At 39.0% G+C, this 13,062-nt stretch overlaps 1 protein-coding gene and 1 long non-coding RNA gene across 4 annotated transcripts in view; one reads left to right on the top strand and one right to left on the bottom strand.

The window, feature by feature from the left end:
• Positions 1-13,062, top strand: part of ANK3 (ankyrin 3) — a 670,694-nt gene that overhangs the window by 492,394 nt on the left and 165,238 nt on the right. The window lies entirely within an intron of this gene.
• On the bottom strand, positions 3,772-9,643 carry LOC132015199 (uncharacterized). Its single transcript, XR_009403581.1, has 3 exons — positions 9,239-9,643; positions 6,804-6,872; positions 3,772-3,905 (listed from the first exon to the last, which is right to left on the bottom strand). It is a non-coding gene; the product is annotated as an uncharacterized LOC132015199 (long non-coding RNA).

Genomic DNA, 13,062 nt, shown 5'->3' with positions numbered 1-13,062 from the left:
GGGGGAAGAAACTAGACAAAGAGGTGCCCCTGGGAACAGAAATTGGATTTTTTTTTAAGAAAAAATAATAAAGAAAATGTAGCCAGTGGTTTTATGCAAAAAAAAAAAAAGAAAAGAAAAAGTCACTAGCATTTTATTCATAAATTGATAAAGCTTTAATACAGCATTTAAATTGCATTTCCAGGATGTGGAATATTATTCAGCCATAAACATAAAGGGAAATCCCGCCACTTGCAACAACATTGAGTGGACCTTTGGTGCATTATAGGAGGTGAAATAAGTCAGACAAAGACAAATACTAGATGTCCTCACTTAGATGTGGAATCTAAAAATATCACACCCACGGAAACAGTAGAAAGGTGGTTGCCAGAGTCTGAGGGGTAGAGGAAATTGGGAGATGTTGACCCAGAGTGGACAGAGGGTACCAGTTACAGGGTGTATCTGTTCAGTTATCTAAGGTTGATCTTGGTGACTATAGTGAACCGTCCTGTATTGTATATGCAAAAGTTGCTATGAAAGGAGACCTTTAGTGTCTTGACCATAACAACAGCAAGGTTTATGTAAGGTGAAGAATGTGTTAAGGAACCTTAGTGGAAAAGATTGGATGAAATGAAATTAAAAGGTTGAATTGAAATGGAAAGCATTTCACTGTGTGTGTGTGTGTGTGTATGTGTGTGTGTACACGTACATACATGCATGTATACATATATGTATAGGTAGGTAGATAGATCAGATCATCATGGGTATAACCGAAACTTGCAGTGTTCCAGGTCAATTTTATTTCAGTAAAGTTGGGGGACACTGGGGAAGAGGCTTATACCCAAATGTTCCCGAAAGAGTTTAGCTAGGAGCTGATGAGCCACAAAGGCTGTGGTCTTTTTTCCATTTAATTCCTTTCAAAAAAGCTTTTCCTATTTTCTCAGCCTCTTAATGCTGCCAATGTCAACTGGCCTGTTATCTTATTCTCCCGCAGAATAGGCAAGAATAAGTATGTTGAGTATCTCTGGAATAATGGCGGCAAATGTGTTGAGATATGAACAAATATCAAGGCAGATTTTTTCACTCTGGTCTATATACAGATCCTAATTTTAAATAATTTTTGAAATGTATTCATTTTTTTAACAAGATTTTAATAGCTTGATTTATAGACTAAAATGCTTTGCAAAGAATGGCTACTCGTGATAGCCTGCTGAGTTTTTTTTTTTTCCCCTTTCCCATTTAACTCTAGCTCTGTGTAAAGCTGAGCATATATGTTTCTTGAAGGAAGATACTTTGCAAAGGGTGGTGTCTTATAATTTTCCTTTTCCTTTGCATCAACTTGCAGCCAAAACAAAGGCTCAGTAGGGACACGAATCAGAACCATTTTAAGGCTTTGTATCAGCTTCTGAGTTCTATCTTTTCCCTGGATCTTCTGTACCCGATAATAAAGACAGCTATGTTTGTGTTTAGTGCTTCAGAAAAGATGGCAGAGTGCCAGGTAGAGTCATTAATGTCAGTGTTCTGAGAACGCTGCTCTGATCACGGCTCTGCCAGCTTCCAGTTGTCCTAGCAGGTGCCGCTGTCTGCGTCCACCTACAGTCCCATTACTACCACATCCCATCCAAGGCTCCACCATGACCCTCAGATGCACACATTCATCTTAGTATCTGTAGCACTTAGCATACAACCTGGCATATTCCAGGTGTTTAATAAGTATTCACTGAATATATAAAAATAAAAGATACTCTCCTTAGTGTTAATTTGCCAAAAGGTCTTAATTTTCTTGACTTTATACTGATCCTTTTGTGATGTAATTTTGCTCCCTGAAGTTAATGACTTCCAATTGATTTATAAGAATACAGAGAGATTTGTGTGCAAGTAAATAAAGGGTTTTTTTTTCCCCCAGATTTTTTTCTTAATTTATTTATTTGACAGAGAGAGATCACAAGTAGACAGAGAGGCAGGTGGGGGGGGCAGGCTCCCTGCGGAGCAGAGAGCCCAATGTGGGGCTCAATCCCAGGACCCTGAGATCATGACCCAAGCCAAAGGCAGAAGATTAATCCATTGAGCCACCCAGGCGCCCCAATAAAGGGTTTTCAAAATACCTCAAATCTGTTGGTTGTTAAATTCTTACTATTCTGGGAAGGTGTCAGGGGACACTTGGGTGCCCTGTAATTTTAGCTTGTCCTTTCCCAGAAATGCAACTGGTTCTATTTTACAGGTTAAATACAAAGAAAAAAGTAATATTTTTATTGACTTTTGCTTTCTATTTTATTTCCAGAGGTTTATTGCCCTGCCTAAAAATAAATCCTTAAAGAAAATATTAAATATTTTATGGTCATAAAATAGTCTCCATCAAAGAGAAAATTCCAATACAATACTTTCTCCTTAGAGTTCCAACATAGACATGTTGATAAAAGCATGTGAAATGATGCAAAATATTCTGTGTTTGAACATTAATCAAGATGAATTTGAAAATATTTATGTCATTTGAAAGTAGATTAATTTTTAATTTTTACATTACAAATATTAAAAGTTAATTAAAATTTATTTGAATTCAAAGAAGCATAATGACATCTAAATGTTGCTATAAACCTTAAAGTGCTCTAAAAAAAATTAGATCTTAATATTTAAAAATAAAAAGAAAAGAAAAGAAAGTACAAGTAATCATGAAATGCCCTTAGCTTTCAAAACATGAAAATCTCCTTAAAGGAAAGAATGCTTTTGAGAGTTGCAAAGAGTTCTGAGGACATGACGGGAGCATGTTCTCCCACACTGTGTCTCTCTGTCTATTTCTTTCTCTCCTAATGATTTTACAGCATATTGGAAACCCCATTTCCCTTACGAAATTAGAGATATAAAGGTATTGGGTAAATTTTGGGTACCCCTGAAGCCAGGCTGCCGTGAAGAGTCTGTAGAGCAGGCTCAGGACAGGTGTTATTTTCATTAATTGCTGTGGTTCTAAGTGCTGGTGCCCAGCAAGTACTCTACTCTTTCTCCTATTTTCTTGTGATGTAAGTCAGTAATGCTCAGTAACCTTATTTCTTTTAAATAACTCTGCATTCATTAGGCACACAAGAACTCAATAGTTATCAACAGTAAGTATCGTTAATTATCCTCCTTCCCAAAGGAAAACTAAGATAAATAAATAAGTCATTATTTTTTTTTAAGTGTCAACTTTTTTTTTTAAATTTTTTATTTTTTATAAACATATATTTTTATCCCCAGGGGTACAGGTCTGTGAATCACCAGGTTTACACACTTCACAGCACTCACCAAAGCACATACCCTCCCCAATGTCCATAATCCCACCCCCTTCTCCCAAACCCCCTCCCCCCAGCAACCCTCAGTTTGTTTTGTGAGATTAAGAGTCACTTATGGTTTGTCTCCCTCCCAATCCCATCTTGTTTCATTTATTCTTCTTGTACCCACTTACGCCCCCATGTTGCATCGCCACTTCCTAATATCAGGGAGATCATATGATAGTTGTCTTTCTCTGCTTGACTTATTTCGCTAAGCATGATACGCTCCAGTTCCATCCATGTTGTCGCAAATGGCAAGATTTCATTTCTTTTGATGGCTGCATAGTATTCCATTGTGTATATATACCACATCTTCTTGATCCATTCATCTGTTGATGGAAATCTAGGTTCTTTCCATAGTTTGGCTATTGTGGACATTGCTGCTATAAACATTCAGGTGCACGTGCCCCTTTGGATCACTACGTTTGTATCTTTAGGGTAAATACCCAATAGTGCAATTGCTGGGTCATAGGGCAGTTCTATTTTCAACATTTTGAGGAACCTCCATGCTGTTTTCCAGAGTGGTTGCACCAGCTTGCATTCCCACCAACAGTGTAGGAGGGTTCCCCTTTCTCCGCATCCTCGCCAGCATCTTTAATTTGAATTTTTTCCATGTAACATGTTCTAAGGAAATAGTGTGCGATAGAAACAAATATAAACTGTGATGGCAGAGTGTGTAGAAGTCACATATTCATGTTTTTACTCAACTGTATTAGAATTTTGACTTGAAGTAATGGTAAAAATCATAGACTCTGAAAAAAATAGTTTTTAAAACGTGTTTGGAAGGCACTGAAAAGTAATCAAAACTTAGCATAAATGGGAGTGAATTCAACTTTTGAAATAACTAAATATCATGAGATCTCTATTTATAAGGGAGGTACTGTCATACAATTCATGGAGACAGTCACAATGTTACTGTCTTGAGGTTAGAGGATCACGTTTGGAGCTGTAAGAGTGGCTGGATATTCAGGGATGAATCACTGAAAGGAGGGAACCACAAATAAAGCACTGAAGTCAGTCTAACAACTCCCCACAATCTTTAGCTGAGCCCTGAACTATGTGTGTTTGCAGGGGAGGGGGTGTTCAAACACCAAGGAGGCCAGAGGGAAATAACAGATAAAAAAATCGAAAGCTGAGAGGAAAGTTCAGCAGTGCCTGTTGCAAGGAAGACAATCACCACATCAGGGAGGCTTGGTAAACTTCTTTGGCTTTTTATTAACTCTATAAGAACTGCACCTTAGAAGTTATAGCTGTGTCCCAAGTCTAAAGGGATTACTCTTGGAATAAGGACAAAACTGAAACAGACTTGCCGTTGAAAACCTAAAACCATGTCCCTACAAGATCAGAGTCTTTATAGCATATTACTCATAATATCCAGTATTTAATCTAAATTTGACATATAATTTAAAAATTACTAGTACACACAAGAGGAAAAACAAAATCTGGCATGCAGTCCAAAGGAAAAGGTATGTAATAAAAACAAACCCATGGGGCATCTGGGTGGCTCAGTGGGTTAAGCCTCTGCCTTCGGCTCGGGTCATGATCTCAGGGTCCTGGGATCGAGCCCCAAATTGGGCTCTCTGCTCAGCAGGGAGCCTGCTTCCTCCTCTCTCTCTGCCTGCCTCTCTGCCTACTTGTGATCTCTGTCTGTCAAATAAATAAATAAAATCTTAAAAAAATAAAATAAAATAACTATGATAAATATGTTAGAGACCTGAAGGAAAAGATAGATAAAATCAATAAGGCAAAAAAAGAAAAAAATTTCAGGAGAAGTAAAGAAATCTTAAAAAAATAAATCTTAGAACTAAAAAAACAATACCTAATTTTTTTTTTTTTTAAATCACTGGATGGGATAAAGAACAGATTGAAGGCAAAGTGAGAAAGAATTGGTGAACTTGAAGTCAAGTTATAAAAATCATCCAAACTGTAGAACGGAAAACAAAAAGGTTAAAAATCAAGTTAACATGTCAACAACCCGTGGAATACTAGCAAGCTGACTACATATATATGATGCAGCCTAAGAAGCAGAGGAGAAAGAGAATGGAGTCGAAAAGATTACCACTTTAATCATAAACTGCAAGCCCTGACCCAGGAGGCACAGCACACCCCATGGAGGATAGATACGAAGAAAACCACACGGAGGCACATCATACCAAAGCTGCTAAATATCAAAGATAGGGAAAGAAATGTAGACAGCCAGAGAACAAGACACATTATAAATGGAAAAATAATGATGAGACTGTAATCAAACTTATTATCTGAAACACTGGAGGCCAGGGGTACCCGGGTGGCTCAGTCATTTAAGCCTCTGCCTTCAGCTCAAGTCATGATCCCAGGGTCCTGCGATCGAGTCCCGCATCGGGCTCCCTGCTTAAGGGTTAGCTTGCTTCTCCCTCTACCCCTCTCCCTGCTCCTGCTTTCTCACTCTTTCAAATAAATAAATAAAATCTTTAAAAAAGAGAAAAAGAAAAGAAACACTGGAGGCCAAAAGGCAATGGAACATTTTTCAGGTACTAAATGAAAAATATCTGTTAACCTAGAACTTATATCCTATAAACAAATTCATAATAAGAGCAGAATGCAGTTTCAGATAAGCAATACTTGAGAAAACATCAAACCCACACTAAAAGAAATACTAAAGGAAGTTGTTCATTCTGAAGGGAAATGATAGCAAATGGAAATATGGATCTAAAAAATGGAAAGAAAAGTTGGAAGTAATACATAAGCAGATCAATATAGAGAACATTTTTGCTTTTTAGAGATTCTTTAAAATTTGATTAAAGAAAAATATCAATCTATTAGGTTTGTAGTCGAAGTTAAATATCTAATATTTATAGCACAAAAGATAAAACTCATAGTGTAAATGGAAATATAGCAGAATTTCATATTATATGTGAAGTTATATAATATTAATTCAATACATCATATATAATATTACTATGTGATACATGATTGATAATATTAGGTAGACGTGTTAAATTAAGGATATATATTGTAATGCCTAGGGCAACCACTAAAAGAAAAAGAAAAAAGATTGATTTAAAAAGCCAAAGATGGAGATAGCCAATGATATGTGTAATGATTCAGTGATTAGAATACTAAATAATGCTCGGTTAACCCAAAGGAAGACAAAAAGGAGGCACAAAGAACAGAATGGGAAAATACACAACAAATAGCATAAGGGTGTGGGTTCTAGGCTCAGAGAGAAAGCCATGGTTTTCTAAGCAGAGAGAACAACAGAAGGATTTTGCCTTATTTTAGTTTAATTTAAACATACAGAATGAATGACAGGGACAGCAAGGAAGGGAATTAGGAAGAGATACTTCTCTCTCCTATACATAAATGGCAGAAATGAATTCTAGGTCATGAAAGGAGATTGTTTGACAGTAGAGGGAATCCGATTCCTCAGCTGGAGGCAAGGCGAAGTATAAATTAAGAGTCCAGCCATTGGCTTGTGTGTGACCTTGAGTAGGTTCCGTGACCTTGAGTAGGTACCTCCACCCTCTGGAGGAGCTTTCTTACCTGTAAGTGGAACTCTGGTGTCTTTCTCATGAGTTGTAAAGATTCAGTAAGTTCACAAGTACAGTGTGCCTGTAACAACAGGGGTTTTTCAAAAAATGGTATAACACTCCCTCCTTGGTCAAATCTGTACCACTGAACACACATACAATGAGGATACAGTCAGAAGTTTTGGTAAAGAATACAGATCTGAGAAGAGCATTACTGTTGGACAGCAGTTGCTGCCCTTTGACTTCTCTCCTACCCTGTTACAGCTCTCCCCTCCTGGAGAAGTACCTGCTTTGTGTTTCATTGTTTCCAGTTTTCAGTGAAATATACATCCTCTTTTACATCCCTGATACAGGAAAAGAGTTCTCTCTGCTTGATTTCCTTTTTCTTCTCTAGAGTGAGATTTATTTATTTATTGCTTAGAGAGAAGGAAAGAAAGGAACCTACAGAATACATGTCAAAAGAAATGTACATTTTAAAAATTATTTCCCAAGTCAAGAATTAGTATCACTTCAGTATTGGCTTTGAACAAGTTCAGCCTGTTAAGAACATATTCTGGGTGCAGTGTTCTCAGAAGTAATGCCTTCATGTCCTGCTCCATGCTTTTTGGCAAAAACAGGACCCGAAAGAAAGCCTTTTTGACCTTCGAGTGTGCAAGGTTTTGCTCTCAGGCTAACACGAGAGAGCATTTTGTCCAGCCAGTAAGGCACAGTTTCCCACCTCAGTAATAAGATTACTGTCACCGAGGTGAAATATGAGATCTGGATGAGCCAGTTGGCTTTGCTTCAGAATTCTCCCCAAGGGAATACTTGTTCATTATGTTAGTGCTTTAAAAATCAGGGGAATTGGGGGAAAAAAAAAAAAAAAACTAACCCCATGCAATTTCCCTTCTCTCCCATAACGTTACTATGGTAACTCAGCATCCCTCTCTCTCTCTCTCTGCTATCCAAGCGCACATGCTGCCATTGGTGAGACTGAGATGGCCTCCCTGGCGCCCCGGGAATTGCCTTTGTCAAGCATTTGCCATCCAGAGGCCGGCACTTTCATATGCAACTGAGGAACTGCTTTTTGGTCCCAGACCCATTCTAAGTGACACTGTGCTGGGAGTAGGTTAGAGTCCTCATTTTGTATTGGAAAAAAGCACTGCTCTAGTTTCAGGGAAAGGAGTACACCGGATCGCCGCTGTGTTCCAAACCACGGGATCCACAGGAGCTCCCTTTGTTAAGCTTGTAGTATTCTAAGTAAGAGGAAAATATCTTATTTAGAACAACTCCTCTGATATTTTGCTTACTCTGAGAGTGAGAAAGACTCGTCAGTCTTTTGTCACATTTAAAATCTTTTTTTTTTCTTTTTAATTGAGAGTTTTATTTTTCTGGAAAGAAAGACAAAGTATAGCACTCCTGAAGTACAAGGTAAATCTAGACAAAAAGGATAACAAGGAAAGGGATTTTTAACCAGCTAACTAGAAAACCTTTTTTGAAAGACTAGTGCCCAAACCCATTTACCTGGTCTCTCCATGCGTTCATTCACTCATTTCCATTAAGCCACTTTCACGGATACAGTACTGAGTAACCCTCCCTGTGACGGTCAAATATCCCTTAAACTAAGTGGCCTTGTGCTCAGAAGCAGACTCGTTGAAAGGATAATGCCTGTTCACAAAGGACTAAGACTCAACCAAAAGTTCGAGGTTCCTCAAAAGAAGTACAGATAAAATAAGGCAGATGCCCTGCAAATGGGATGCTTATGTCCAGTTTTGGAAAAACCTCGTAAGAACACAGAACTTTCAAACGGTATACACTGGGATCTTAAGAGAAAGTGGGAAGGGGAGTCCGTGCAGGTACCCCATGTGGGCAATGCTGAGAAGCAAGAAGACAAAGAGCTACAGAGGGTTTGTGGACCAGGTGGGAAGGAGGGGCACTTGGGGAAGGCTGTCCCTCTTAACCCAGGGAACTGAGGCTTGGCCAGGGAATGAGTGGCAGTTATGGATGGTCCCCAAACACAGGGCTCCAGAAACGTGAATGATAAACCTCACCCATTTCAAAGCAAAAGAAATTAGTTTGAAATTTAAATTTTTTAAAAGACCATTTATTTGAGAAAGATAGCACAAGAGAGGGGAAGGGCAGAGGGAGGAGAAGCAAGCTCCCCGCTGAGCAGAGAGCCTGACACAGGCTGGATCATGATCTGAGCCAAAAGGCAGCTGCTTCAGCTACTGAGCCACCCAGGTGTCCTGGAAATTTAAATATTTAATTTTTGTCCAAAATATCGGTATTAAGTCAACTCAGTACTGGCTAATTTTCCTTTTTTTTTAAACTGAACTAAGTGTGAAGCAGTACATGGCAGATACCCTTCAGTCTCACTGCAGGCTGGCCGGGCAGCTGTGTTCTTTGTCACCGTAAATGCTGTGACGCTGAAGACCTTGCATTAACTCTGGGCACCAGCTCTCCACTGACCTGTGAATGTCCCCGCAGCCAGGCCAGGCAGTCATGACATCTTGTGCAGCTCCCTGATGAGGCAGCTCTCCGGCCGGGATCCTGGCTGTTTGAAGTCCTGCACTTTTGAAAAGTTGCAGAGCAAATTTGCAGAAGATCCAAAGGAGTCAGCTACTCACGATCAATGTTAAAAATACTGCAAGTCAAAGTCCAGTTGAAAAGAGTGGTGCTTCAGGTCGATCACTGCAGTTAGCTGGGAACTGAAGATCTCAACCCTGGGGAAGCAGCTGACTTGATGATTGAAACCAGGTGGTAATAGGAACAATGGCTGGGGACAGTGGCACTTCACTGCTCTTGCGCTGATGAAAAAATTACCTTCCCCAGCCGCATCTCTGGAGTCGATGAGTTTTTAATAAATAAACACCAGAGATCAGAGGCAGCAGCTGCAGAATGTAGATAAAAGGAAGGTTCAGGGTGGCTGGAAGTTTGAGCCAAGGGGCTTTGTCGTAGTAACTCCTCCCAAGATGTGCCTTGTCTGTTCCGCACCGTCTGGCCTAGCTCTGCCGTCAGCCTGTGCCGCCTTGGATGCGTCACTGAACCTGTTGGAACCCTTCGAGTCTTCATGTATCACATGAAGATTGTGCCTTCTGTATCAGGGTAGTTGTGAGGATCAGATGGTTTCAAGCTTGGATTGGCTTCACAGTGATCTAAGAGAAGAGAAAAGGTCAGGGACACGAAGGGAAAAGCCTGATCAGGAAGGTGACGGGTGACGGCTGACGCCGAGCACCGCACACCAGAGGCTCGTTACCCCATTCAGTCTGCTTTAGTCTGAAATAGGTTTGAAATTTTCCATAATTAAAACTTAAAAAAAAAATGAAACGGGCAAACATGTACGTCTGTAAGGAACAGTATGTTTCAAAAGATCGAGGAGTCGAGGTTTTGCACTTAACAAGCCAGACACTTTGCGTTCAGTGTGTAGGAGTTTGTTTGGGGGAAGGTAATCTTCAAGGATAAATGAGTTGGGCTAAAATAATTATGTTTTCTGTGTGACCTTAGTTTGAACACGTCTGCACGTAATCTGTCACCTCTTGGGTCTTAGAATCTACTTATGCGAAAATGAAAGAAACAGATTTGACCTTTCAGTTCATAAAAGACAATATAAAAGGGTCTGTGTGGTATGTTTCTGTGTGTGTGGTAGAGGATAGAGGTAATTATTATTTCTCCTTCAGATATTTTCAGATTTTACATTATTGGGAAGACCCTTGGACATTATAGTGATTTTTATTTTTTTATCTGTTTTTATTAGCAAAATGCTGTTTCCAACTTCAAAGTCTATACATTGCTTTACTTTGGTTTATAAGAGCAAATGTTTTAAATCAGCATAAAAGGCAGAATGCTTTCATGCTCACAGCATGATCAAATGAGGTCATGCAATGCTTGTGATTAAAATTTCATTTTTTAAGGACTTAATTCTTGGATGTGGCTGGTAGGTTAGAAATAGGATTGTACCTCACCAAATATACATTAGGATAATTACGGTTATTTTCAAGATCTGCTCATACAATCTAGAAGTGATTTGAACACACTGAATTACATTCTGATGTACCTTAAATTGTAACTGTCTTTTGGGTAGGCATTGTCAACCGTGGGAATCTTCAAGTTGGGGAACACGTTAATGTGGGTGTGTAAAAACTCTCCCTAGAGTTTGGGGCCACTTAGATAGTTTTGAGTGAATAATTTTCCACTCCTCAGTTCCCGGGCTTTCCCACCAAACATGTAGTACAACAGTCCTTCTACCTTAGCACTAAAGAAAGACCTAACTAACTCTCACACACCTGGCCCCAGGGTGCAAAACCTGGGGAAAAAGGGGGACAGAGTTGAGCAAGGCAAAGAGTAGAGGATATCAGTGTCATGTTCACAATGGTGTGCTAATGACTGAGCAACAGTTTCTTCCGCTCATTGGATGGTTAGAAATCTTGCTGCTGCTGCTGCTGCTAACAAAAATGAAGGACCTAAAGGAGTTGTATTATGATGCATCATTGAAAAAAATCTTCACCATGTAGGTGATTTTGGCATGTAATTCAGGAGTTCAAAGAACTAGTGACACTGCTTTAACAAAATCCATCTACTTACTTATGCAGAGGAGATGTCTCAGCACTAACATTGATAAAAACAAACATTGGGATGGTGTTTGTACCAAAAATAATAAAATGCCTGGGAATAAACTTAACCAAGAAGGTGAAAGAGCTGTACTCTGAAAACTATAAAACACGGATGAAATAAATTGAAGATGATACAAATAAATGGAAAGATATTCCATGCTCATGGATTGGAAGAACAAATATTGTTAAAATGTCCATATTACCCAAAGCAATCTACAGGTTTAATGCAGTCCCTATCAAAATACCAACAGCATTTTTCACTAGAGCAAACAATCCTAACATTTGTCCAGAACCACAAAAGACCTCAAATAGCCAAAATAATATTGGAAAAGAAAAATGGAAGTATCACAATCCCAGATTTCAAGATATTCTACAAAGCTGTAGTAATCACAACAGTATGATACTGGCACCAAAATAGACACATATATCAATGGAACAGAACAGAGAGCCCAGAAATAACCCGTAATTATATGGTCAATTCATCTTTGACAAAGAAGGCGAGAATATGCAATGGGAAAAATCTCTTCAACAAGTAGTGTTGGAAAAACCAGACAGCTACATACAGAAGAATGATCCTGGACTACTTTCTTATACCAGACACAGAAATAAACTCAAAAATTAAGGACATAAATGTGAGACCTGGAACCATGGAAACCTGGAAGAGAGCAATAATTTCTCTGACATTGCATAACAGTTTTCTAGATCCATCACCTGGGAAAGGAAAACAAGAGCAAAAATAAACTGTTGGAACTACATCAAAATAACAAGCTTCTGCATAGAAAAGTAAACAATAAAACTAAAAGTCAATCTAATGAATGGGAGAAAATGTAAATGACACCTCTGATCAAGGATTAGTATCCAAAATATACAAAGAATTTATACCTCAACACCAGAAAACAAATAATACAATTAAAAAATGAGAGAAGACATGAACAGACATTTCTACAAAGAAGACATCCAGTTGGCCAACAGACACATGAAAAGATGTCCAACATCACTCATCATCAGGAAAATGCTAATCAAAACTAAAATAAGGGGCACCTGGGTGGCTCAGTGGGTTAAGCCACTGCCTTTGGCTCAGGTCATGATCTCAGGGTCCTGGGATCGAGTCCCGCTTTGGGCTCTCTGCTTAGCGGGGGGTCTGCTTCCCTTTGTCTCGCTCTGCCTGCCTCTCTGCCTACCTGTGATCTCTCTGTGTCAAATAAATAAATAAAATCTTTAAAAAAAGAAAAAACAAAATGATATATCATCTCACACCTGTTAGAATGGCAATAATCGAAAACACAAAAAGTTGGTGAGGGTGTGGAGGAAAAGAAACCTTCGACACTGTTGGTGGGAATGCAGACTATTGCAGCCACTCTGGAAAACTGTAGCATTTCCTCAAGAGGTTAAAAATAGAGCTATCCTATGACTCAGCAGTTTTACTACTAGATGTTTACCCCGAAGATACAAATGTAAAGATCCAAAGAGGCACATGCACCTCAATATTCATAGCAGCAATGTCCACAAAAGTCAAACTATGGAAAGAACCTCGATGTCTGTTGACAGATGAATCGATAAAGAAGATGTGGTCCATATATACAATGGAATATTACTGAGCCATCAGAAAGGATGAATACTTAGCATTTACATTGAGATGGATGGAATTGGAGGGTATTATGCTGAGGGAAATAATTCAGTCAG

This window comes from Mustela nigripes, chromosome 4 (genome assembly GCF_022355385.1).
Source record: "Mustela nigripes isolate SB6536 chromosome 4, MUSNIG.SB6536, whole genome shotgun sequence".
Classification (NCBI taxonomy): domain Eukaryota; kingdom Metazoa; phylum Chordata; class Mammalia; order Carnivora; family Mustelidae; genus Mustela; species Mustela nigripes.
This window is presented reverse-complemented; position numbering and strand designations above follow the sequence as displayed.